The 25,909-nt window shown below is 51.5% G+C and overlaps 1 protein-coding gene and 1 long non-coding RNA gene across 5 annotated transcripts in view; one reads left to right on the top strand and one right to left on the bottom strand.

Moving 5' to 3' along the window:
- The window catches only part of BCOR (BCL6 corepressor), a 120,526-nt gene extending 108,519 nt beyond the window's left edge, over positions 1 to 12,007 (bottom strand). For both annotated transcript variants that reach the window (XM_081567480.1, XM_081567489.1), the window contains exon 1: positions 11,916 to 12,007. The gene's annotated coding sequence lies outside the window, so the exon portion shown is untranslated. The remainder of the gene's footprint in view (positions 1 to 11,915) is intronic.
- Positions 10,900 to 25,909, top strand: part of LOC145537036 (uncharacterized) — an 84,722-nt gene continuing 69,712 nt past the window's right edge. For all 3 annotated transcript variants that reach the window (XR_014076143.1, XR_014076142.1, XR_014076141.1), the window contains exons 1-2: positions 10,900 to 11,086; positions 13,076 to 13,314. This is a non-coding gene — a long non-coding RNA (uncharacterized LOC145537036). The remainder of the gene's footprint in view (positions 11,087 to 13,075; positions 13,315 to 25,909) is intronic.

The raw sequence follows: 25,909 nt of genomic DNA, 5'->3' as shown, positions 1-25,909 counted from the left end.
AAATCCCAAGGACAGAGGGGCCTGGTGGGCTGCAGTCCACGGGGTTGAAGAGTCAGACAGGACTTGGCACTGAGTGGATCAGTAGAATCATGAAACAGGAGCTGAGGTGAATGAAGCCCAAGGGACAGTTCTCCCCCAGATCACAGAAAGCCAGCACCAACTGGGGTTATTTGCTACCACTCATCTCAGGTGGCTTGGCCACAAGAAGCCCTGCAGAGGAGCACACAGGGGCCTGGGCCCTGCCCCAGAGCCTGAGTTCAAAGGCTGACACGCCCTCCCTCCCCCAGCTCACAGCCTTGGGGCTGCCTGCCCGCTGAACAGTGGGGTCCTAGTGCTCCAATTCCCAGGGCTATGGAGCACACATTTTAGAAATCCCAAATCCCAGGCCCATGAGGTCTCTGCCCAGCTAGGACCTTTCTTCTTATGCTTCAAACAGTATCAGCCCCAACCCTCTGTCACTCCTTCAAAAACAAGGGCACAACAGTTATCAAAACCTTATTATTATTATTGTGGACTAAAACCTTATTATTACTTTACATGCAATTACTTTACCACATCTTTCCCCAATCTGGTGATGCAGGCATTCTCATGCCCATTTCACAGATAAGGAAACTGAGACTCAAAAAAGTTACGTAACCACTGGAGGCAGAGTGTTAGTAGCTCAATCGTGTCCAAATCCGTGCAACCCTACGGACTGTAGCCAGGCTCTTCTGTCCATGGGATTCTCCAGGCAAGAATATTGGAGTAGATTGCCATGCCCTCCTCCAGGGGATCTTCCTGACCCAAGGATCGAACCTGGGTGTCCTGTGTTGCAGGCAAATTACTGCTAAGTCACTAGGTAGAGCTCCCATCTTAAGCCCAGATGTGTCTTGCTCCAGAGCTTTCCACCACACCTGTGATCTCTCAAACATTTTGACCACGTATTTAGTGCCAACCTGCACCAGGCTTGCAAAGATAAATAAGACAGCCTCTGCCCTTGGGGAGTTTATAGTCTAGTGTGGGAGATAGAAACACTGCAATAGGATATGATAAGGGCTCTGAACGTGGGAGTGGTCCAGGTACCTTGGAGTGCTTCTGAATATCTTGATCATTATCACCCTTTCACCTCTCTGCTACTTTCTTAGTCCCTCTGGTTTCTTCCTATCCTTCCTTCAGCACTAGCTGCTGGCTTCTCCTTCTTGCTGGTTTCTTTTCTCCTATCAACGGAGTCTGTGCTTACACACCTGGCAGGGATCCTGGCATCATACTTGTCTGGAAAGGCTGCCTTGGCTATGGAGCTGTCTTTGGCTTCTGGGGTCCCTCTGGGAGGAGCTAGGCCCTGTTGGTCGACCCAGGCTTCCTCCGGTGGGACACGGGCACAGGGGCCTGGACACCGAGCAGGCTAGTAGGCCCTAGCAAGGCTTTTATTGAAGCCTGTTAAAGGGCTTTGGGCTTCCTCTGATGAAAGGCGCTTAAGTGCATCTGGTTTTGATTACAGGGGAGGAGAAAGCCAGGCAGTCTCTCGGGGGTTGGACCAGTCATCTGGCTCTGCCTTCCTCCGGGCAAAGCAGGCTGCTGGTGAGGCCAGGAGGCCAGGTGTGGGGGGCAGGCAGGAAGCAGAGCCAGTACAAAACCCTCCAACTCGCGGAGTCTCCTGACTCCCAGAAACAGCATGGTGGCTAAGAGGCGTCAGGCTCCTTTGATGAAGTCAAGTTTAGAGTCGCTGCTGGCCACCCCTGACCAACTGCTCTTCACTGATTTCCACCCCCTCATCTTCACAATATCCTCCTAAGAACCCCTGACCCTCCAACAACCTTCCCGCCTGGCTGCTCCCTCAGAAGAAGTTACAATAGGCTTCTGCCTCAAGGGCTTCCGCAAGTGATGAAAACTAAGGAAATGCAGACTTTTAAAAGTTAAAAAACCCTTAATGTTCTCTTTCTCCTTTTCAACTAGCCAGTTTTCATTCCCCATAAAACAGACGTCGTTAAGGATTCCACTTCACTGTAGCTGACTACGGTGCATTAAAGGAAGAGACTAGTATTAAAATAAAGTGCCTGTCCTGGACGACCACCAAGCACCCCCAAAGCCGCTCTGTGCCCCTCACCTGTCCCCATGCGGGACTCCACGTGGGCACAAAAAGCTCTTGGGGGATCGGATGGGTTAAACGCAGGACGCGGTTTTAGGAACGAAAATGCATTTTCTTATTCCCACCCTGATTTAATCCTGCTGCGTGTTATTATTGTCAAGTCTCTTCGCACCACCGTTTCTAAAAAGAAAACCCGTGGGTCTGCGCTGCCCTTCGCCGCCTGCTCGGCTTTTATTATGCACGTATCCCGGTCTGTCTGCGTGGATCCTGCACGTCGTGACCGCCTCGCAGGCGCGCACGGACACCCTCGGATTGTCATTTCGATAAGAGCCGGGCGCATTGTCTCAGCGGCGACACACACACTCATCTACACAATCGAGGGCTACAGACCCCTGGCCAACCCTCCTCGCAACCCGTAATTAGAGATGACCTTTGCGAAAGGCAATTAAAATATGGTAATGTTCGATGCGCTCGCCCCTTTTCAGACAGGCAAACACACAGGTGTTGGCTTCGGGAGGCTCCACCTGGCCCGACCAGGAAGCCTCCTCCAGCTTATGAATGAACTCTTTCTCCCGGGAAGCTTCGACTCCCCGCTACCTACGCGAGCGCGGGCTCCCCCCTCCCCCACCAGTGCTCAGGCAGCCGGGAGCTCGCCGGCGGCGGCGGGGCTTTGTCATCGAAACGCACACACAGACACGCACACGCGCGCACCCGGTCGCCACGGGACCGCGACAGCCGCCGCGCCGCGTCCTTCTTCGCTGCGCTCCCTCCCCGCCCCTTCTTTTTTAAGAGCTGCTCCAAATCCTTTCTTCTTTTATGTGCGCTGTCCTTTTAATCGAGGAGCTCGGAAAGCGTTTTAGAGGGACCTCCCGCGGGGCGCAGGACCGCAGGACTCGGGACGCGCGCGGAGAGGACGCGTGGGCAGCTGGGCTTTGTTCTGCCCCTTGCCTGGGTCCCCGGGGCGTAAAAGCCTCTGCTGCGCGGGGTCCCACCGGTGAATCGGCGGGCTGGCACCAGCCCTTCCAACCTCTACCCAAACTGGAACGTGAAATCCCCTTCGGAGTGCACTCCGGTCTTGATCCGGGTGGGGCGCGTCGCCCTGGGGAGGGTCCCGTGGTCACAAGTGGCTCTCCCCAGACAGACAAATGTGCAGTGTCATTATGGTAGTTCCTGTTGATCCAGGCCCCGGGGGTGCCCTCGCAGCGCGCACGCACCCCGCGTCTACAAGGCCTGGAGAGCGAGAGGGGGGCTCAGAGGCTGGGACTCCCCGGGGGGCTGCCTGGAGGAGACGCCTCGTCGGGCCCTCCCGCACCTCCCGGCTGCTTTCCGGGACCGCGAGCACAGAGCCAGGGCGGCCTCTCGCCTTTCATTACCGGGCCTACGAAAGCAGCAGCCCAGGCAAATATGTAGCTATTAAAATTAATCGCCCTGCGTTGTCAGCTGAACATAATGCAAATTATTTATGGGCTGTCTGCGCAATATTTATCATCGTGCAGGCTCCAGGCGCTTCATGCCTCCCGGCCTCCCCCGCCCGCCCCGGCCCGCTCAGGGCGAAGCTGCGCGCAGACTGCGGCGGCCAGAGGGCTCTGGGCACCCGAAGGGAGTTCCGGGGCGATGCCGCGCATCAGCCTGCTTTACAGGCCGAGGGCCTCACTTTGGTTTCCAACACTCATTCCACATTTGCTGGAGGCCTACTACGTGCGAAATTAGAGGACGAAAAAAAAAAAAAACTTGGAGAAATTGGAACCAAAGAGACAAGCTCGGGCAGGAGGGGCGATACAGGCCGAGGCCTCTTGGCTGCCCGACTGAATTTTCTGTGACCTAAGTCTGTCCTCCAACTCGGGAAACCCATGTTTGCTGAAGCTGGATTCGCACTCTGAGAAACACAGAGCATCGAAGGTGCCTAACAGAGTACAACGCTGTCGACTGGAACAGGAATTCGCTGTCCTTCGAGCCTCAAAACTTGTTTGCAGATCGCAGATAACAGATTAACTGCTAATTGTCGAAATCGGCCAACCATTTAGTTTATCACTGCTGGGGGCCCCTTGGTATTCGCTGCACTTTTTATATGTAAAAACAGCCTTGGTACCTCCTAAACGGCTTTTGTGTGGCTTTTGTTTCTCTTTCAAATACCGTGTTTTAAAAACCAGCAGCAACACGCCACCCCACCCCCTCTCCAACCCAGCCTTCTCGTAAAAAAAAAAACAAAAAAAAAAAAACCCAGGAGGAGAAATAATCTATAGGACAATCCCCCCCTACTGGTCGGCGCTGGCGTTAGGGCTTTTTACGCAGATCGAGTCGCCCTGGGCTGCAGAGGTAAACAGGCTTTCTGCACTGTTGCTAAATGAATCACGAGAGGAAGAACAGGGGCTGCGGGCGGGCAGGGGAGGCCTCAGGATCCGGGCTGGGTGCCAGGGAGGGGAGGGCGCAGTCAGAGGGGCAGTGGGGTGGAGGCGAGTAGACCCTGCCCGGAGGCCTCGGGCAAGGGAGGGGAGAGAAAGGTCGGTGGGCGGTCCAGCCAGAGGCCCCCGCTTGCAATCTGCGAGGCAGAGTGCAGATTGAGGCTCGGGCCTCTATCCCCAGTGTGCCTGGGCGCCACCTGGGGCCGGTCACGCTGCATGAGTCCATCTGCGGGGAAGGAGGTCGTCGGGCGCCGCCTCCCACACAGTTTTAGCAGCTCTGGGTCCTCAGGACGCAGAGACAGGCCTAGGTCTTTCTTCTGATGTTCATTTAAAGCAAATGATTGCCCTTCCTCACTATCTTCCCCCCACCCCCCAAAAGCCAACCTCACCTCGCCCTTAGTGGATCAAGTCCGAGTCAGGACCTACTTCCGGGGTCCTATGGTGGTGGCCTGCTATCTATAGCATCTGCTCTCCAGACTAACAGAAGGATAGGGAGCCAGAAAGCTACTTAGAATTTATATTCTTCATCCGGTTTTCTTCTCCTTAAAGTGTGATTTGACCCGGTTTCGAGGTCTTTTTTTCTTTTCATGTAACCCCCACTTTGGACAGGAATGTTTCTCAGAACATTCCAAAGAATGTTCTATTACCTCAGAAAGTTAATTTGAGGTGATGTAAAAGAAGAGGATGTTCAAAATCTTAAATGGCTTTTGGATTCTGTTTATCTGTACATTCCTGCGTGGATTTGAGGAAGGGTTGGTTTTTACTTTTTTTTTTAAATCAGCAAACCACTGTGTTTTCTAGGGTAAGAGAGATCGAACATTAGTCACAGTGATATGGAGGGGGTCAGGTCCTGTTTACCAAGTGCTTTAAGATTTTGGTCCTCAGAATCCCACCTAAGAGGGGCAGGAGACTGATTCTCTGCCCCCAACCCCAAATAGTTTCAGGAACAGTAAGTTTCTGACCTCAGTGAAAAGGGGCCAGAAGTTAGCTGAAACCTACCAGCTCCCGCTTGCCTTCACTCTCCTCCAGATAAATGTCATTTAGCAAATGTTGCATCCCTTTCTGGGACCCAGGTCACCCTCTGGGTTGAAACAGCCCCGACCGCCCACATTTTAGGCACCTCTTTCGACAGCCTGCAAACCGCCCGGATCACCTCTTAGAACCGTCTGGTTTACTCACTTCCCTCCACCGGGTCAATTCCCACTCCAAACCCGGGAGGGCAATTTTAAAGTGTTTCTGCAGACAGACCCTCCAGCCGCGCCGGAAGTGTTTTATGGACCTGTGAGCCGAGTTAATCCCAGGAGGGGCGGCAGGATTAGTCCCTGGCATGGGTGGGGGATTCCTGTATTAAGGTTTAATTCCCATGGGAGGAGAAGAGATGGGGGTCGGGTGGCTTCGGCAATGTGCACCACCCCCTCCCCCGAATTAAACTTCGCGATTTGGGCCCAAGGCAGATGGAAACTGAGGCATGTCGACACCCCAGAGCCTCAATCCTCGCCGAGGCATTGTGTAAAGCGGCAGAGGACGCCCCGCGTAGACGCATCCTGGGAGACCAGTGCGGACACAGAGTGTGAGTGGAGAGCGCAATTGTGTGCTACCTGCCTCTACCCCCGCCCCGGTTTTATTCTTCCCTCTCTGGCAAGGAGAGCCGCAACCCGGGGAGGGAGCCGGAAAGAAACACTTAATCACCGGCGTCTCGCTGCTCGTCACGCGAAGATGGCAGCGGCTCCCCAGGGTTTCAAGGTTCCGGGAAAGGCGTGTGTTATGCCTTGAGGCGCGCGGGCTGCTGCACTCCCTCCTTCGGCTCGGCGGCCGGCCGAGGCCTCTCAAAGCCCGCAAGCGCGGATAGGCCGGCCTGCCAGTCCCTCCTCGGGCTCTGGCGGTGACTAGGGTAGCCGGACCCAAGGGTCTTCCGAGCTAGAAGTAAAGGCTCCAGGATGATCTGAGATGGGGGGCTGATTTTCCAGCGCCGCCTCCGACCACAACACCCCGCACCCCCACCCCAAGACACACAGGGCAACACTCTGGCCCGGGCATGCAGGGTGTCAGACTGTGGCCAATACAAGCCATGCAGGGCAGACTCCTAGTAGCCGTGGTCGAGACTCGGCCAGCCTTCCCGGAGAGGGGATTTATCTCCACCCCCATTCACGTGTAGGCCCCACTGTCTGGCCCTCGCCTTTGACCCCCGGGCCATCATGAACTACGAAACACAGTGTGCACAGGTCCCCGGCAGCAGCCGCCACTTCCCGTGGGAGTTGGGGATCCCCAGGCCTGGCTGCTCGCCCCCGGGGCGCCAGCGTGTGCACGGACCCTAGGGAGGGGCGGGGTGGCACGGCTCCCCCCACCCCGACTCTTCCGGAGTGCAACACACCACCGCCACGGGCTTCGGAAGCGCCAGATCTGGGAGGAGGAAGGGAAGGCGGAGGCCCGGGAGGCGGGCTGCGCGCTGTAGATCCGTGTGTGTGTGTGTGTGTGTGTGTGTGTGTGTGTGTGTGTGTGTGTGTGTGTGTGTGTGTGTGTGTGTGTGTGTGTGTGTGTGTGTGTGTGTGTGTGTGTGTGTGTGTGTGTGTGTGTGTGTGTGTGTGTGTGTGTACACGCGCACGCGCGCGCACCCGGAAAGAGGGATGAGTGTTTGGAGGAGGCAGGGTGAGTGTGCGAGCAACCCGGAATCAGCCATCCCAATCGAGATTCATCTAGCTGGCCTCTCCAGCTCCGGTCCTGAGGCTCCGTGCCCAGGGCTGGCAGCTCAAGCGGAGGGGAGCCCGGAGGTGCGGAAGGCGCTGCCGGGCATCCGGCCGGCTCCGCGAAAGGAGTCCGGGGGCACACCCGGGGCCCAGGGACCGGCGCGACCTAGCCCCCACTCCCACCCCCACCCCGAAGGCGGTCGTTTAGCTCCACCTCCTGAGACCACTGACTCTCGGCGATAAGGAGTTCCTCCGCAATCGGCTGTCCCCAGCCCCCAGTCACCTCCGGCGGACGTGACCGCCGGATGCTATGTGGCGACGTGGGGCGAGGGGCCTTTGCACTGCCTTCCCTGGTCCCTTCTGCCGCCACAATTACGTGCTTCTGTAAGAGGCTAAGGGACTTCCCTTTGCAAGATAAGGGCCAAATGTCGGGCTTCCCCATCTCTTCCCATAATCCTTTGGACGGTGGTAGGTCCAACACCCCACCCCACCCCCACTCCCCCACGCCCCGCCCAAACAGCTCACCTTCACTACACAACACCGGAGAGGCAGCACAGCCCTACATTCCTCAGTTGGGAACCATCCTGGCCATAGCCCAAAATGTGCCACAGAGCCTCCTAACCGTTCAGGGCCTCAGTGTACTCATTTGTAACATGATACCAGTAACTGTGTAACTCACAGGATTGTGTTCAGGATATGAATTCATACATAAAGTACACAGGACTCTGCCTGGGATACAGTACTACAATGTTAGGATTTGATACTTTCTTACCAGGTTTCCCTGGTGGTTCAGACGGTAAAAGCGTCTGCCTGCAATGTGGGAGACCAGGGTTGGATCCCTGGGTGGGGAAGATCCCCTGGAGAAAGAAATGGCAGCCCACTCCAGTCAGTGCTCTTGCCTGGAAAATCCCATGGATGAAGGAGCCTGGTAGGCTACAGTCCATGGGGTCGCAAAGAGTCGGACACGACTGAGAGACTTCAGTTTCAGTTTACCAGGGTGAAGCTGCTGAAGGCAGAGTTTGGACAGGGTAGAAAGGGTGCTGGTGCTGTGCTATGCTCAGTCCTGTCCGACTCTGCGACCCCATGGACTGTAGACTGCCAGGCTCCTCTGTCCATGGGATTTCCCAGGCAAGAATACTGGAGTGGGTTGCCATGCCCTCCTCCAGGGGATCTTCCTGACCCAGGGACTGAACCCAGATCTCCTGCACTGCAGATTCTTTACCTACTGAGCCACCTGGGAAGCCCAGAAAGAGCACTATTGCCCATAAAAAAAGTTAAGAAGGCAAAATGGGCTCAAACTGTCTCAACTAGACTTTCCCTTAAAGACCCGTGTGTGTGGTAAGGATGGAAGGGGAAACTTTGCTTTAATGGTGCTCATTTAGACTGGATTAATGGGAAGCTTCTGCCAGGGCTCAAGCACCATTACCCACCCTGTCCCTGAGGCCTTGGGCGAACAGCCCTGGTTTAGAGGATGTCCAATAGACTCCTGCAGGCCACCCTTTCTGATGGCTCAAGGCCACCTCCTATAAATCAGTTCTTAGAGACGCTGGGCAAAAGCCACATCCTCTGGGGATGTAAGTTAGCCAGAGTTTAACGCCGGTCCAGAGCTGGCAGGCAGCAGGCCCCAGTCCCTGGGCTGCGGGTGAGTCTCATTTTAGGGGCACACAAATGCACCACTATTTACGTAAATAGAATGGGTCAGATGTCTAATTTCCAAAAGCTTCCCATTTCCTTTGAAATAGGGTCTCCTGCACTATGGGGTGGGGCTGGGGCGAAGAAGCGCCCCCCGCGCCTGGCCTCTCCCAGGTCACTCATACTTCATTAAGTGGGACAGCCTTTTCCTTTTCAAAGACAACGCAAATGGCCTTTTCCTTACGTGGCTGCCGGCGTTTGCCTAGTCACTGAAATGTGCTGGCGGTGCGCTCTCGCTCTCACAGTTGATCCTTATCGGAGCTGTGCGTGCCAGGCGGCCAGCCCCGCGAAAGACAAAGACGCGGGCGCCTCCGGGTTTGCTCCCGAAGCCTCTGGGTCACCTCTGGGGCTTCCCCTTCACAGCCTCTGGCTCCCGAGCTGCTGCCGGCCAGCCTCCGGAGCAAACTCGCAGCCCAAAGTCAGAATTCCAGTTCTCGAGCGCCACCCGGAGAGTTCACTTTCCCCACCGAGACCGCGTGGTGCGCGAGCTAGCGAGTCCGAGGGCGGAGGCAGCAGACGTTTGGGGCCGGGGCCGGGGCCGGGGCCGGGGCCGGGGGCGGGGTGCGGGAAGGGACTCCACAGAACCCAGCCGCACGAACGTAGGAAAAAAAAAAGGCAAGAGAAAATCGTGGGCTTATAAAAGCCAAAACTCAGGACCATCCACTAGGAAGTACTAACAACCCCAGACAGGGTTTTGCAAGGAACAAGCAAGCCCCCAATAGAAACTACAACGAAAAGAAATCCCCGTTGAGAGTTATAGTAAGAGTCCTCGAAGGTGGAGTGCAAAGGGGACTGCGGTTTCTCAGGACACACACGGCCTGTGCCAAGATACATCATGCTCAGCCCGGTACCTCCTGCCCAGACTTTTCATAGTAGGCAGAGAGCCGGGTTTCAGCTACAGAGTAACCAGTTCTCACAGTATTTGTAACTGACTCAACGTGTACTTGATTAAAACAAAAAGATCGATCTTGCTTAAAAGATACATGGACAACCTGTATTTAGTGGGATATGTTCTCGCAGCTGTCTGCCCACGGTTGTCTGGTCTCTCTAAGAATCCACGTTTTCTAGCCCGGGAAGGGGCAGGCGGCCCTCCTGGCTCCTCCTTCGGCGGTTTCCTGGCTTGGCGCCCATCCTCCCCATGCACGGGGAACGGAGGCGGCCGCATTAATACTCGCGGGCAGCCTTCTCCGACCTATACTGTCATTTTTTCCATCGGTCAGAATCGGGCTGGGGGGGGGCGGTGTTCTCCTCCGAGGGGCTGTGCACGGATCACTGGGTTTTCCCCGGCGAACTTAACACGGAGGCAAAAGGGGCAGATGGAAACCAGGCCTCGGCTGGCCGGGCGCGCGTAAGCGCAGCACTCGGCAGCTCGACGCAAAGCCAGGGCTGGATTTTCGCGGCCCGGGCCCGGCGGCCTCCCAGCGCCAGCACGATCCTCTTTCCCTGGGCTGAGCAAACGTGCTCGCCTAATTCCGCCCTGAAGACTACAGCTGTGCGGCAAGGGAGGTGGGGGAGGGGGGGGTTTGGAATAACCCGCAAGTTTTCCAACAGAAAGTGTATGCGCACAGGAGAGGTGAAGGCCCACCCGATTCCGGGCACGTACCGACACAGCATCTAATCAGTGTCACTGCGAGGAACACGCTTCCGCAGCGGGCGACACCTCGGCCCCCGCCAACCTGCAGGCGGAGGTGGGGGGGAGGAGGGGGATGCAAATGGCGTCTCGCGTCGCCCCACACTCGGCACGGCTCCCGCTGCCTCAACTCCCAGCAGACTTCGCAGCCAGGCCAAGCGCCGCCACTCGGGGGACGTGAAAACACTGGCCGCCCGCGCCCCTCTGGAAAACGAATTAGCACCACTCCCCGTGCCCAAGCCATTACTCCCCTGCCCCCACCACCGGAAGAATTGCCCTTCCCCGATGAAGGGTGGGGTGGGAAACTTTGTGCGAGGACCGTGCCGCCCCTCTTCCGCGTGGCATCCGAGAGGAACATGGGTGGGTTTCCCATCAGAGGCCTGACCACACCCTCCCACTTATCTAGGCCTCGGACCTCAACCGCTTGGATTACGGGGCAGAGGGAAACACTTCAGGCCACTCCGGGAGGGGGGCACAGAAGTCAGGCGTCCTCAAGCGCTCTGGCTGATGACCAAGTTCGTGTGCTTTCCATCCCACGCCGGAGTACCGCTCGCTACTTCGGGGAAGCGTGAAACTCCTCATCCCCGGCCACGAGGCCACCCCTGTCTTTAAGGTAGGGCCAATGGTCTCTCTACAGCACCCTCTCCCGCTCCGCGGCCCCCCGCACAGCTCACAGAGCCCCGGGGCGTCCCCAGAGATGGCCCGAGCCTTTCCTTCCGGGGGAGAGGGAGGTGTGTGGGTCGTGTGCACCACGACTCCAGCCGGCGCCCTCCTCGGAGCCACCTCAGCAGCCCTCCCCGGCCGGAGTCGTCCTGCGGGATGCAGCCTCCCCCGCGCGTAATGGGGCACCCCTGGGACGCAGACAGGGATGGCGGTTCCGGTCGTTCCGGGATTTGCGTGCAAGACGAAAACAAGGCCGGCGACTATAGGAGCGGTGCCTCCATTCTCGGGGATCAGACGACCGCGCAGCCTCCGCGTCGGTCCCGCTACCGCCACTCTTGCCTGGGGGGACCCGCTCCCGTCCCCCCCACGCCACCACCCCTCCCCCACAGCGATCTCCCGTCCCGCCCGTGCGGCACCACGCGGAGCTCCGAGCACGCTGGCTCCAACCCCAGTCCCTCCATAACTCGCGCGCCTCCCTCGCCCCAGGCTCGGGACGCCACTCGCTCAGCGCCCCGAGTACGCCGGTTCCATCCTCGGCTGCGAAAGCCGCCGCCCCGTGCCACCCCCGCCCGGCCCGGCCCTTGTCCCAGCCCGGCTTCCCCGCCAGCTGCGCCGCCACCGCCGCACGTGACCCGCCCCCGTCGCGGCTTCCGCTGAGCTGCCTGTTCCGGAGCACAAACAATTTCTGCTCTGACGCGGGGTCTCTCGGGCCCCGGCGTCCTCTCCTCCCTGCTCCCCCCCCCCCTTCCGGGTACGAGAACTCAAAACAACTCGCTGACCTTCGGGCCGACCAGCTCCGGCTTCCACCGACTCCGGCATTCCGTTCAAACCCGGCAGCCGCGGCTTCTAAGATTTCACTCCGCGCTGGGCTGGGGGGAGGGGGTGATTTCTCCAGGAGGGGGTGTCTCAGATCGAAGGAGCCACTTCGCGCTCATTCCCTTCCTCTCAAGTGAGTTTTTAGACTGTCGGCAGACCCTGGGGAAAGACGCGCGCAAAGAAAGCCGCCCCCCCTCCCCACTCCCACCCCAACACACACACACACACACTCACGTCTTGACGAGAGCCTGACCCGATTTCCAGGGTCACGGCCCAGCGGCAGAAGGCCTGGCCCGCCTCGGAAATACCACCAAGCGGTGGAGGGCGTCAGGGATCTGAGCTGGGGTGGGGTGGAGGGATCGCGCTAAATAATAATGGTACTCCCACTTCCGCGCTGTGCTGAGTACTTTACGCGCCCTCAAACTTTACAGGTCAGTTACATGAGTTTATCAAGTCACCCAGGGAGTTAAATGACTTAGTGGGAATTTGAAGCCAGGTATTCCTGAGTCTGAGTGGTTAAACGTTATGTTAGTGGTCACCTTGGAATCAGAAGTCCAGACCCATCTACAAAACTTAGTGTTTGTTTGAGGACTGTGTATTTTCCACGTTGCCCTGTGACCAACACACAGTAGGCACTTAATAAATAATGGTGAAATGAATGGGTATCTGAAGAAACGATGAACAGAACCACCCATGGCAAGTGATTTTAGAGAAAACAGCCCCAACCACTGCTCCTTCTAAGAGGACTATTTTAATAAAATCGCTAGCTGTTTTGTGACTGTTTGCAGATAACAGGAAACTCTTATTCAAAAATACATTAACTTCCCACTCCTCCCCTCTCCCCAACCAATCAGCCTGGCAGCATTTGAACTTGCTGGGGCATATACCCAAAGCAGCTTTTACTTGATCTCAATCATTTCCCCCCACCCTTCCGTCTCTGTAGGCTTCTTTCTGCTCAGGGTCAGGCAGCCTGGAACTGCATTTGAGGTGATTCTGAACATATCACAGGAAAGGAGGGTACACCCACCAAACGTGGCTCATTGGTTTCCCTTCCACACGCCCGTGGTGGCAGCGGCGTGGGGGGAGCGTGACTTGCAGTTAGCGCTTATTTTTCAATTCACAGACCACATAAGGAACACCATGATCGTGCATCTGTGCAGCTTGTTCCAGAGTCCCAGCCCTCACCAGCTGTGAGGTCACATCTCTTGGAAGGCAGTCATCTACCTCAACCAACAGCTTGGAGATGGCTGGGCAGTAGGACCACATCTGCCATTCGAACAGCCTACCACTGGTGCTCTGGGCCGTCCGGCTCCTTCCAGTGGTCCAAGAGAGGATGCGATTTAAGAAAATGCATATATTCAGGTAATCCATTAGAACGTACTTTTATGCCATATTGTTATTCCCCGCACCCTCATTTTCTAAACCTAACCAGTTGTCCATTCTGTGTCACTAATTGGGCAGCCTGAAATGAGGACCAATTTCATTTCCAGTTACCTGAAAGTAAACTCTCTCCTTTCCAGCTCCATTCCTCCAGCATCTGTTGAATGCCTCTGCGGTGTAAGTCACTCTCTTAGGCAGAACATGGAGGAGGAAAATGGCTAGCTTCTGTTTCTGATTATGGATATAGTCTGTCCTCCCTCCCTCTCTACCTCCCCCTCCCTCTCTCCCCTTCCTTCTTTGTCTTTCTGACAGTTGTCTATTTTGGCTCATGTTCCTACGATTATTAACCAAGAAATGAAAGTGTTTATTTTCTAAGTAACAACCCAATCTTGATTAGAAGACTGGGGCTTCAGCCACCTCTTTTACAGTCTGGTCTGGAGTGACCAACAGGGCCCTGTGACCTCAGCCTGAAACATCAAATGATTTCCAAGGAGGCCACAGGCCTCAATCCCATGTGGCCAGATCATAGCTGAGCACAGCCTTGCCGAAACTCAGTTACCCTTCGTGCAGGGGGAACTGGTGACAAGTGATGCTGAACCGGAGGTTCAGGATGCTAATTTGATTTATTATCTGTGTACAGCCTGGGGAGGAGAAAAGGCTCATAAAAGTGTTCTAGGCTGGTCATTCTGAATGTGAGCATTTATTTATCTGCAAAACTGCCGAATGTCCCTGCAGGAAGTCGCGGGCGCAGCAACCCCTGACTGCACAGACAAAAGTCTCCCCTTTACACAGGGCTGCTTTTATTGTTTCCAACAGCTTTGTGCTTTCCCTGGGGGAAGAGGAGAGTCATAGAGCGAGTTTTCTTCCTCTTTTCTCACGCTGCAGAGGAAGTGATGTTGTGGAAAAAGTGGCATTAACTTGGCCTGCAAACCACATCAGAGCCAGAGTTGGGAAAAGCTTGGAGTAGGGTGGCATTCCAATGGCTTTTGTCCTCCAGGTCCCCCCAAAACCCAGCCTGGGTCTGAGCATGGGGATGGCAGGAGTTCACAGGTAGCACAAAGCGAGAGAAGTCATACTTGGGAATCATTCCCTGGGTACAAGTGGCTCCCTGGGGATGGATGTTCCTGATCAATTAGGAGTCAAGCCCTCAAAGGACTTCTAGAGCACTTTCATTCATTCTTCATTCATTTATTGAACCACACTTAGGGATTACCCACTTTGTGCCTGGCACTGTGCTGGGCCAGGGTGTGCAATGGTAAGCCACAGAGATATGGTCCCTGTGTCATGGAGCTTACATTCTACTTCGCTTGGCACACAGAAAGGTACTGACTGTGGTCTCAACCATCAAATCCTGTAGATCCTACCTCCTTAACTTTCTCCTGGGCTCTTCCCCATCTGACCCTCTTAATTCTGAGAGCTCCTCATGGGACAATGGAACCCACCCTCCCCAAACTCACCTCCTCCATCTGATCATGCCACCCACTGCCTTGAATCCTTCAGGCAGCAAGAAGAGGAGAGACAAGGGGAGAAAAGGACACCCCCATCCAACTGAATCAGCCTCCTTTCTAAAGATTTCTCAGAAGTCCCACCCCGTGATTTCTACTCACGTCTCATTGGCCACCTCTTGCTGCAAGGGAGGCCAAGTAATGCTACCACTTAGCTTGAGGCCGTGGCGGCCTCCAGTTACTAAGGAATGGGGGGGGTGGGCAACCAGCCCCCTTGGCTCATAGACCTGCAGAGTATGTGATGGACACTATGACATCACTTAGGAGGTGATAGGAGAGCATTCGTGAGGGAGCTTTTGGGGTGTCTTCCTGGCTCACATCCCGGTCGTCTGGGACCTCTGTGTCCTCTGCAGGATTGGAATGGCAGCAGTCTCTATGTTACTTTGGGTGCAGGTGGAATCTGTCCCCCCACCCCCCACCCCAGGAACAAGGGAGCCAGAGAGAAAAAGCTGGTTAGGCAAGGCAGGGCAGGGCTGGCTATGTGGCGTCTGATCAGTGCAGTCAAAGGGTCCTGTGCTCAGAAAGGCCCCACGCTTGGGGTTTACTGCAAGCATGCAGTTGCCATCTTGACGTTCTGAATAATATTATTTCAAATCTGGGTTTGGTAGGTGAGGTCCGATGGGACAGTGGAGCATGACCCAGGGGCATGGAGCCCCAGCTCATGCATGGTCCCCCCTCCTGCCCTCCACCCCTGGTTTACCTTCCTGTGATGGGCTCTCAGATGCTGGCTCCCCACCTCCTGGTGCCCCTGGCCCTACTTGGCCTCCTGCACTCCACCCTGGGCTTGGGGCTGCTGTCACCCTCTGCCCCTGGAACGAGCCTGGGTACTAACTTTGGGGAGGTCAAGGTTGGGGTCCAGTGAGCCTCATAGCATCTTGGGGGTGGGACAAGGTAGTAGCACTTTGGGTCTGACACTTGGTAGGGACCTCTCCTCCACAGAGGATCCCAGCCCCGAATGTGTTCCAGCGTGGAGGCTGTGATCCCTTGGAGGCCACCCAGTACCTTGGGTTGAGGCAGTGGACATGTGGGAAAGAGAGACTGACTTGACAGCCCCTGGCTGGGGCCCTGCATTTTAGTTTTGTTCTGGGCCCCACAGATTATATAGTCAACCCTGCCTGATCGTGGGACCATGGTGTTCAAGTCTGTGAATCCCAGGCCAGGGAAAACTAGTCTGCAGAAAGGCAGAGAATAATAAAGACATACAGTAAAAAAACAGAGTGCCTTCAGAAACACAGGGCCCCAGAGAGGGCAAAGATGGGTTTCTCAACAATAGGGGCCCAGTGAGGGGGTCCTGCCCCCCCCAGGGTGGAGCCTGGCTGTACTTTTGCTCCTGAGTTCTTCTCATCAGTTCTCTTCTGTTCCTTGTGCTACTACGAGTGGATCCCCCTGACTACCAACTAAAAGTGCCCCAACCCAGACCAAAAAAAAAAAAGCCTGATTTACCGTTTATAGTATTGGGTTTTGGTCCCAATTTTGCCGTTTAACTAGCTGTGTGATATTGCGTGAGTTAGTTATTCTCTCTGAGCCTTCATTTCTTCAACATTAAAAAATTAGCTGGACTTAATGGTACCAACATTGTAAGTTGCTCTGAGGATTATCTGTTTACACCCCTTCTTGTTAATAGAAGGATTTAAGACACAAAAGCATGCAGAGAATTTTGAGTGAAACAACTTCCTTCTCTGTTTTCTCAGTTCTTAAATACTGCATACTTGAATCTGGTTAGCTGAAGTGGTTAGAATAAGGTCAAACAAGATGAATGTTATAGGTTTGAGCACTAGACAGGTTTGCTTAGTGTTTTTCCATGACCAAAGACTCAACCCATAAGGTAGATATTTCAGTTATTTATCACTGCACAATGAACAGCTCCCAAATGTATGTAACAACCATGTTACTGTATCCTATTATCTTGTGGGCCAGGAATTGGCCCAGGACTAAGATAGATGATTCTTCTGCTCCATGTGGAGTCAACTAGGGACTCTCAGTGACACTCCAGTGGTGGATGAGCTGGCCTGGAGGGTCCAGGTTGGCTTCGTGCACAAGTGTGATGCTTTGATGGGGATGGCTGGAAATCTGGGCTCAGCTGGGACTGTAGAATGCGGTTCCTATCTCCAGCATGGTGGCCTTAGGATAGTAGCACTTTTTTCATGGTGGCCCAGGTTCTGAAAGACCAAGATCTAGAAATCCTTTTCTGACTTAGCCTTGGACGTCATGCAGTATCACTTATGCCAATTCACCTAATTAGAAGAGAGTTAGAAGCTCGTCCAGATTCAAAAGCAGGGGACTGCATGAGGGCATGAATACCAGGATGCATGGGCCATGGGTGGGACCATCACAGTGGACCAACTACTCATGTTTGTTCCCTTAGTCTTGAGGGGGCAGAGTGCAACGACATGGATAGAAGAGCTCAGCTCTGTCCCCATTCATCATCAGAAGGGTTCTGGGAAATCCTGAGCAAGGAGCAGGAGATGGAAAGGCTCTTGGGAACGTCGGCCCCTGCAGAGAGCTAATTCCATAGGCTTTGGCTCCAGGATTTGGATGTTAAACCCTAGTTTTGCTTCAAAACCAGCCTCTTGGGCTCTTGAACTTACAAAAAAAAATCTCTGATTCCTATGAGGGAGTTACTATTATTGTCTCCATTTTCTATATGAGGAAACTTAACTAAATTGCCCAGAATCACAGTGAGAAAATGGTACAACTGGAATTTGAACCCAGATATATCTAATGCCAAAGCAGTGGGTCATTTTACGGTTTACAGTTTAAGGAACTTTCCCAGGGTCACCCAGAGAAATTCGGAAATACACTTCAGCACCCATTCATGGTAAAATCAGTTAGCAAAGTTAGAAGACAATGGAAATTCCTTCATCTGATAAAAAGTATGTACAAGCAAAACTTACAACAAACGTTGTTATTTAGTCGCTAAGTTGTATCCAACTCTTTTGTGACCCCCGTGGACTGTAGCCTGCAAGGCTCCTCTGTCCCTGGATTTCCCAGGCAAGAATACTGGAGTGGGTTGCCATTTCCTTTTCCAGGGGATCTTCCTGACCCAGGGGTCGAACCTGTGTCTCCTGCATTGCAGGTGGATTCTTTACCACTGAGCCACCAGGGAAGCCCCAACAATCATTGTATTTAATGGCAAAATATTGAAACATTCCCTCCTGAGATCAGGACCTAGGCAGGATGCTTGCTATCACTCTTTCTGTTCATTATTACTCTGGAGACCATATAGCCAGTGCAATAAAGCAGGAACAAGAAAGAAAACTCATCAAGATTGGAAAGGAAGAAGTAAAACTATCATTATTTGCAGATGACATGGTTGTGCACAGAGAACATCCAACAAAACATACAATTCATCTATTAGAATTAATAAGGGAATTCAGCAAGGTCACTGAATTTAATGTAGGGCTCTGGTGAGGAGTCAATGAGAAGTTTATTTCAGCTACTAAACCCTTACCTATTTAATCCTGATAACCACTTCTCTTTGGTCTGTGGCCCTGGTGACACTTCCCTCTTGACATTCCCTTTACTCTGTCTTCCTTGATACAGTTTTCTTTTGTGTCTCATCCTCCTCTTCTGGTATCTGCTTCTTCAACGCCAGCTGTGCTCAGAGCTCTATCCATGAACAGTGCTGTGGCAAGCACAACGCCATCGTGTTCTATATGGATGGCACCCCCCATGGTTGTCTGACACCCTTATCATTTCTTCCCTGCATTCTTCCACTGACTTAGTTCTTGGTTCTCCCGCCTCCAGCCCCGCCCCCCCCGCCCCATTATTTTTATTGTGGTAAAATGGGCATGAAACTGACTATCTTAACCATTGTAAGTGTACAGTTCAGTGGTATTAAGTACATTCACATTTCGAAACCATCATTACCATCCTCCTACCTCAGTCTTGCTCCCTCTGTTTTCATCAGTTCCACAGGCCTTGGGGGTGACCTTAAGAAATGCAAACTTGATCTTGCCATCTTTTCCCTCTTTAAATTCTTTCAAGACTGCTGACACCTTGATTAAATTCAACATCCTCTGCCTAGTATAACAGCCCTCCATGATCACAACTCTTGCTTCCATGACTGTTTTAATTTGGGTACCTCCCAAAGCTGACCCTGAGCCAAGGATCTGGGGGCATAAGAGAGGTGATCCCAGGAAGCACAGTGAGGGGTTAAAAATCAAGACAGGGAAGGGAGGAAGACCAATATAGGGTCTGTTCATGAGCAGGTTATCAACATGAGCAACTGGGGCTCAATTCTGCTGGTGCCTCTGTGGGATCCTGTGTAGCACACCCCTCAGAGTATCTGTCTACCAACTCCCATCCAGTGGTGTGCTAGTAAACCAGATTTCTTGGAGAATAAAGAAAGTCCCAATTTATGGTGTTTGCCAATTGCCAGGGTATAAATATTATAAATATTCCCACTGTGGCTGATTGGAAGCTACCAGTGTTTTAACAATTGGCTTGCAAATTTTCTGAATGTTAACAGTCAGGCTCCAGAGCTCGTACCACAGCTCCAGCACACCCCGGCTCTCATGAGTTGAGGGTGATTTCTGGGAAGCTAAGCACTTAGGATCTGCCTGCACATACGGTGGCCAGCTGAGCTTGCTTCAGAGGCCTGAGAACTCCCTCTGATGGAGTTTCAGGATGTCCTCATGTATTTGGGAAATCTTTCTGGGTTGGGTGGAAGGACATGGGTGGAACACCAACAGAACTTGCGGTTAGGTCTTTGCTGGGCTCTTGCTCCCTGTTCGGAATGCCTGTTCCTTCTTAGCCCCTGACTGGTGAGCTTCTGCTCATCCTTCAATACTCAGCTATGGTGTCACCACCTCTGAGAAGCCCTTCCTGATTTCCCACAAACTGTCCTTGCTCTCATGACAGCCTGGAAGCTTGGGTTGTTAATTGCTACCTGCCTTTGTTCTTCACTGCACTGCAAGCTGCCCAGGCCTAGGGATGTTGTCTATCTGTTTCTGTAACCACAGTGGTTAGCCCAGTGCCCAGCACAAACTTAGCTACTTAAGAAACAGGTGACTTTCCCCACCCCACCCTAGCACATAATAATGATTGAGTCAAATTAACACTCTCCTCCATTCCCCCTCCCCTGTTTATATATCCACTGCTCAATCAATCAGTTGGTCTCTACAGCTTTATGGCTTATTCCCATCCTTTTCCAAAGAGGACTCTAGGCAACAAGCAGGTGCTTCTTCTCCCATGAAGGTGTGAGCGACCATATTTTCTAAGGCAATGATCAGGACACGTGATCTGACACATGTTCCAACACATGGTCTGACAATGGGACAGAATATTTTAAATCACCACCGTCTCAGAAAATCTGGACTGTGTGGCTCCATGTAGAAAGGAGCCAGGAGCCACGGCCTCGTCATGCCCACCCAGAGCAGGCAGGAATGCTGTTTTAAAGACCTCTGTGATTGGAAAAGCGGCATGTGAAGATAGCTGAAGAGAGAAGTTGATTTCTGTGGCACTCTAGCTGGAGTGATCGTAGGGAGCAGGGAAAAATTTGTGGCAGAAACAAGCCCTCATTAAGACCATATGCTGTATTTCTAATCGATGGCTTTTAGAAGTAATTCCCCGACATTTCATTCATTTTTACTGCCTCCCCTTCAGGGGCAGGAAGAGCAGCGTTGTTAGCCCGCCTTTATAGATGAGGGTATTTAGAAACAGAGAAGTTCAATGGCTCAGCCCCAGTCACAGAGTGAATCAGAGACACTGCCAGCCTCGAATCCAGAATTCCGACTTGAGCTTTTGTGCCAAGATCCCTCGGGGCACATTTCCTCTCTAATTTGCATAAATCATCAACATTTTTTTCCAAGCTTGTGCTGAGAAAGCCCCTTTTCAAACAGCGGAAACTCCCTTTGCCTTCTGTCGCCTTAGTTTTATTTTATGAACCAAATTCTTTTACTTCAACACGTAGACTTGCTATTTTCCCTTACGTTGAGCCCTTTTCTAAAGAGGTCGTGACCTTTGCTTAGAGATGCAGTGGAAATGGGTGAGCCTAAATGAAATAAAACAGATGATCTGAAGGCCATATAAAGTGTAATTTCAACTAATGTTCAAAATCCCATGCAGTTGATTATAAATCTTGGATCCTGGCAGGTTATCAGGAAAGTAAGAATGAATAAATGGCGCTACCGATGTTTGGACCCTGTAGGGTGGAAGATGTCCCTCCAACCTTGGGAACAGATTCCTAGAATTAGAAATAAGAAACTAGACATACCAGAGCTACCAAAGCTTTGAGAAATTTCAATTTGGGGATATGTAGGGAGCCATACCTGAGACTAAAGGTATGTGAGCCTGGGCTTTTAATCACCAGCATAATTACATAATTACTCACAATCCTTTCACATATTTAAGACATTCTTAGCTTATGACCTCATCTGTCTGATGGTCCTTAGGTGACTCCAATATTGAGGTTTCTGGGCTTGAACTACGCTTCCTGGAATCCCAGGTCAGCACTTAGTGCCTTGCTGACACTCACAAAATACTAATAATCCTCCTGAAAGTAAAAATATATGCAATGTGTTTGGAAAAATCTTCTCCTCCCTGTCAAGTATGTTAGATAATCAAAATAATTTATGGCTCATCTGTTTAACCATTAGAAACAAAAAGGAGTTCTATCTATTTGAAATCTTTGGTAAAATAAAGTTCAGCACAGAGGAAAAGCTTATTGTCTACATGACATAGTAATTTACTTTATTACTTATCACATTTGTCAGCTATTGCTGGCTGCAATCATGCTGTGTAACAAAAGTTTTAAGCACACCCAAACTCAGCAGCTTTAAATGTTTATTTCCTGCTCATGGGGTGGGGGTTCTGTTGATCTCAGCTGAGTTTGGCTGCATGCTGTAGCTTGGGTCCAGGTCTGCTCCACGTGTCTCTTCATTTTCTTTGGCCCAGCAGCTTCCTGGGGGCATGCTCATCTTATGGTAGATGACCAGAGAGCAAAAGGCAAGCCAAACAATGCAAGCACCTTTAAAGTCTTTGCTGGCATCACACCTGCTCACTGTCCGTTGGTTACAGCAAGACACAGACTCAAGTCCAAGGTCAGTGGAGCAGGGGAGCACAGCAGCCCAAGAGGGAAGGGGAACAGGAGTAAATATTTACTGAATAATACTCCAGTCTCTCACAATTATCATCCCTAAAAGCCTGTATTATGGACTGAATTGTGTGAAGTGTGTAAAAGTGTTAGTCACTCAGTTGTATCTAACTCTTTGCGACCCCATGGACTGTAGCCCACCAGGCTCCTCTGCCCATGGGATTTCCCAGGCAAGAATACTGGAGTGAGTTGCCATGCCCTCCTCCAGGGGATCTTCCCAGCCCAGGGATCGAACCCAGGTCTCCCGCATTGCAGGCGGATTCTTTACCGTCTGAGCCACCAGGGAAGCCCATGGACTGAATTGTATCCCCCCAAATTCATAATGTTGCAGCCTGACCCCTCAACCCCTTAGATTGTGACTGCATTAGGAAATACGGCTGTTACTGAGGTGATTAAGCTGAAATGAGGCCATTAAGGGAGCCCTAATCCAAACTGGCTGGTATCCTTATAAGAAAAGGACATTTAGATACACAGGGGAAAGGCTGTGAGAAGACACAGCGAGAAGGCGGCTGTCTGCAAGCCAAGGAGAGAGGCCTCGGAAGAAACCAAACCTGTCAACACCTTGATCGTGGGCTACCAGCCTCCAGAACCGTGAGATGATAAATTTTTCTTGTTTAAGCCACCCAGTCTGTGGTATTCTGTTTTGACAACCTGAGCTAACATAGCATGTAAACCCCATGTGGGTGACTCAGGGATGTGTCTTACTCACTGTGTTGTCTCTCCCACAGTACTTAGCACATTACCATGTGTACATATTTATGTATATTTGGTGAATGAATGAAGTCTTCTCTCAGTTTCAATATCAATAATTATTTATTTTATCAGCCAGACTCATGATTAGAAACCTGTTTAAAGATTTTTTAAGCACAATGGAAATTTTTGGGGTCAGATGACTGGGGCAGCTTGTAACATCTACAGAGTGATTCTAGGAACCAGGGCCTCACCTGCCAGATCCTCTCTCCACAGTCTTTCACTGAGGCACTTGGCCTTGTTTTTATAGAGAAAACGACTACCAAGAGAATGCCAGATTATATTTTCCAAAGGTGATGACAACAGTAGCTCCCATCCAAGCCGCTCATCTAACAATGTGACTTTGACATTCCTCCCATTGAGAGGTAGGGTCTGTTTTTCTGCCTTTGAATCTGGGTGGGCCTGTGACCACGATGAAAGGGACACCATGCAACTAGGCTAGGTCATAAAGGACAGTACAGTTTCTGCCTTGTTTGCTGCAAAAATTGCCTTCGGTGTCCTGAGCTGCGATGGCAGAAGTCCAAGGCTGCCATGCTGTCAGGAAGCCCACGCTACATGGAGAGGACACATGAAAGTGTTCTGGCCAAAAATCCCAGCTAAAGTCCCATCTAACAGCCAGCATCAACCACTGCATAGGAGTAATGCTGCCTCCACATGACTCTGGCCCCCAGCCATTGAGTCCTCCCTGTTGAGGCCCCAGATGTTGGGGAATAGGGACAAGTCCTCCCCACTGTGCCCCATCAGAATTCCTGACCCACAGAACCTGCGAGCCCAATAAATGGTTGTTTTATGCTGCTGTGCTTTGACATAATTTGTTCCATAGCAATAGTAAGTGGAATAAAAAGGCCAGGTTTACACTCTTAACAGCTACTTAGAAAATTCTGAGGAAGGTCTCCAATTGGCCAGGCTTGAGTCACATGCCTACCACTTGAGCCAACTGCTCCATCCAGGAGGAAGTAGATTGGCTCTAGCCTAATTTATGTGTGAATTCCTGAGGGGTCGTTATGGTCACACACCAGACACCCAAGGCTAGAGTTATTCACCAAAGGCGGTAGGGGTGGTATCAGAAGAAGGAGTATGACTGTTCTGGGCAGAATGAAATAAGAGCAGCACTGTATCATCATTAAAGGTGATAATCTTTAAAGATGGTAATCTTTGTTTGGAGGAAGGAGGAGGTTTAAGATGGTTTCTTTTATGTTTTAAAAATTTTCATTGGAGTATAGTTGATTTACAATGCTATGTAACTTTCTGCTATACAGCAGATTGATTCAGTTATACATATATCCACTCTTTTTTGGATTTTTTCCCCATATAGGTCATTACAGAGTATTGAGTGGAATTCCTTGTACAATACAGTAGGTCCTTATTTGTTATTTGTTTTATATATATAGTAGTGTATATATGGAGCTTCTCTAGTGGCTTAGATGGTAAATAATCCACCTGCAATGCAGGAGACTCAGGTTCAATCTCTGGGTTGAGAAGATCCCCTGGAGAGGGAATGGCTACCCACTTCCATATTCTTTCCTGGAGAATCCCATGGACAGAGGAGCCTGGCAAGCTACAGTCCCTAGGGTCGCAAAGAGTCAGATACAACTGAGTGACTAAGCACACACAGTGTGTATATGACAATCCCAATCTCCCAAATTTATCCATGCCCCCCCTTATCCCTGGTAACCATAAGTTTGTTTCCATCTATAACTCTCTTTGTGTTCTAAATAAGTTCATTTGTACCATATTTTAGATTTCACTTATAAGTGATATCATACGATGTTTATCCTTTTCTGTCTGAGTTACTTCACTCAATATGACAATCTAGATCCATCCATGTTGCTGCAAGTGGTATTTTTTGTTCATTTTTATGGCTAAGTAATTTTCCATTGTATATATATACCGTATCTCCTTTATCCATTCCTCTGTTGATGGACATTTAGCTTGCTTCCATGTCTTGGCTATTGTAAATAGTACTGCAATGAATATTGTTGTTCAGTCGCTCAGTCGTGTGTGATTCATTGCTACCCCACAGGCTGCAGCACTCCAGGCTTCCCTGTACTTCACTGTCTCTCGGAGCTTGCTCAAATTCATGTCCGTTGAGTCGATGATGCCATCCAACCATCTCATCCTCTGTCGTCCCCTTCTCCTCCTGCCTTTAATCTTTCCCAGCATCAGGGTCTTTTCCAGTGAGTCGGCTCTTCACATCAGGTGGCCAGAATATTGGAGCTTCAGCTTTAGCATCAGTCCTTCCAATGAATATTCAGAGTTGATTTCCTTTAGGATTGACTAGTTTGACCCCCTTGCTGTCTAAGGGACTCTCAAGAGTCTTCTCCAGTACCACAGTTTGAAAGCATCAATACTTTGGCCCTCAGCCTTCTTTAGGGTCCAATTCTCACATCTGTACATGACTACTGGAAAAACTATGAGGGCTTCCCTGATGGTTCAGATGGTAAAGAATCTACCTGCAATGCCAGAGACCAGAGTTCGATCCCTGGGTTGGGACGATCCCCCTGGAGAAGGGAATGGCAACCCATTCCAGTATTCTTGCCTGGAGAATTCCATGGACAGAGAAGCCTGGAGGGCTATAGTTCATGGAGTCGAAAATAGTTGTACACAACTGAGTGACTACACTTTCACTTTCTTTGGCTATATGGACCTTTGTCAGCAAGGTGATGTCTCTGCTTTTTAATATGTTGTCTAGGTTTGTCATAGCTATTTTTTTAAGGAGCATCTTTTAATTTCATGGTTGCAGTCCCCGTCTGCAGTGATTATGGAGCCCAAGAAAATAAACTCTGTCACTGTTTCCAGTTTTTCCCCAATTATTTGCCATGAAGTAATGGGACTGGATACCATGATCTTAGTTTTCTTAATGTTGAGTTTTAAGCTAGCTTTTTCACTCTCCTCTTTCCCCCTCATCAAGAGGTTCTTTAATTCCTCTTTGCTTTCTGCCATAAGGGTGGTATCATCTGCAAATCTGAGGTTATTGATATTTCTCCTGGTAGTCTTGGTTCCAGCTTGAGCTTCATCCAGCCTGGCATTTCACATGATGTACTCTGCATATAAGTTAAATAAACAGGGTGACAATACACAGCCTTGATGTACTCCTTTCCCAGTTTTGAACCAGTCAGTTGTTCCCTGTCCAGTTCTGACTGTTGCTTCTTGACCTGCATACAGGTTTCGCAGGTGGCAGTTAAGATGGTCTAGTATTTCCATTTCCTGAAGAATTTTCCACTGT

This window comes from Giraffa tippelskirchi, chromosome X, assembly GCF_054371585.1.
Source record: "Giraffa tippelskirchi isolate mGirTip1 chromosome X, T2T-mGirTip1v1.2.pri, whole genome shotgun sequence".
Lineage (NCBI taxonomy): Eukaryota > Metazoa > Chordata > Mammalia > Artiodactyla > Giraffidae > Giraffa > Giraffa tippelskirchi.
The sequence above is the reverse complement of the archived record's forward strand: the minus strand, read 5'-3'. Positions and strand labels throughout refer to the sequence as shown.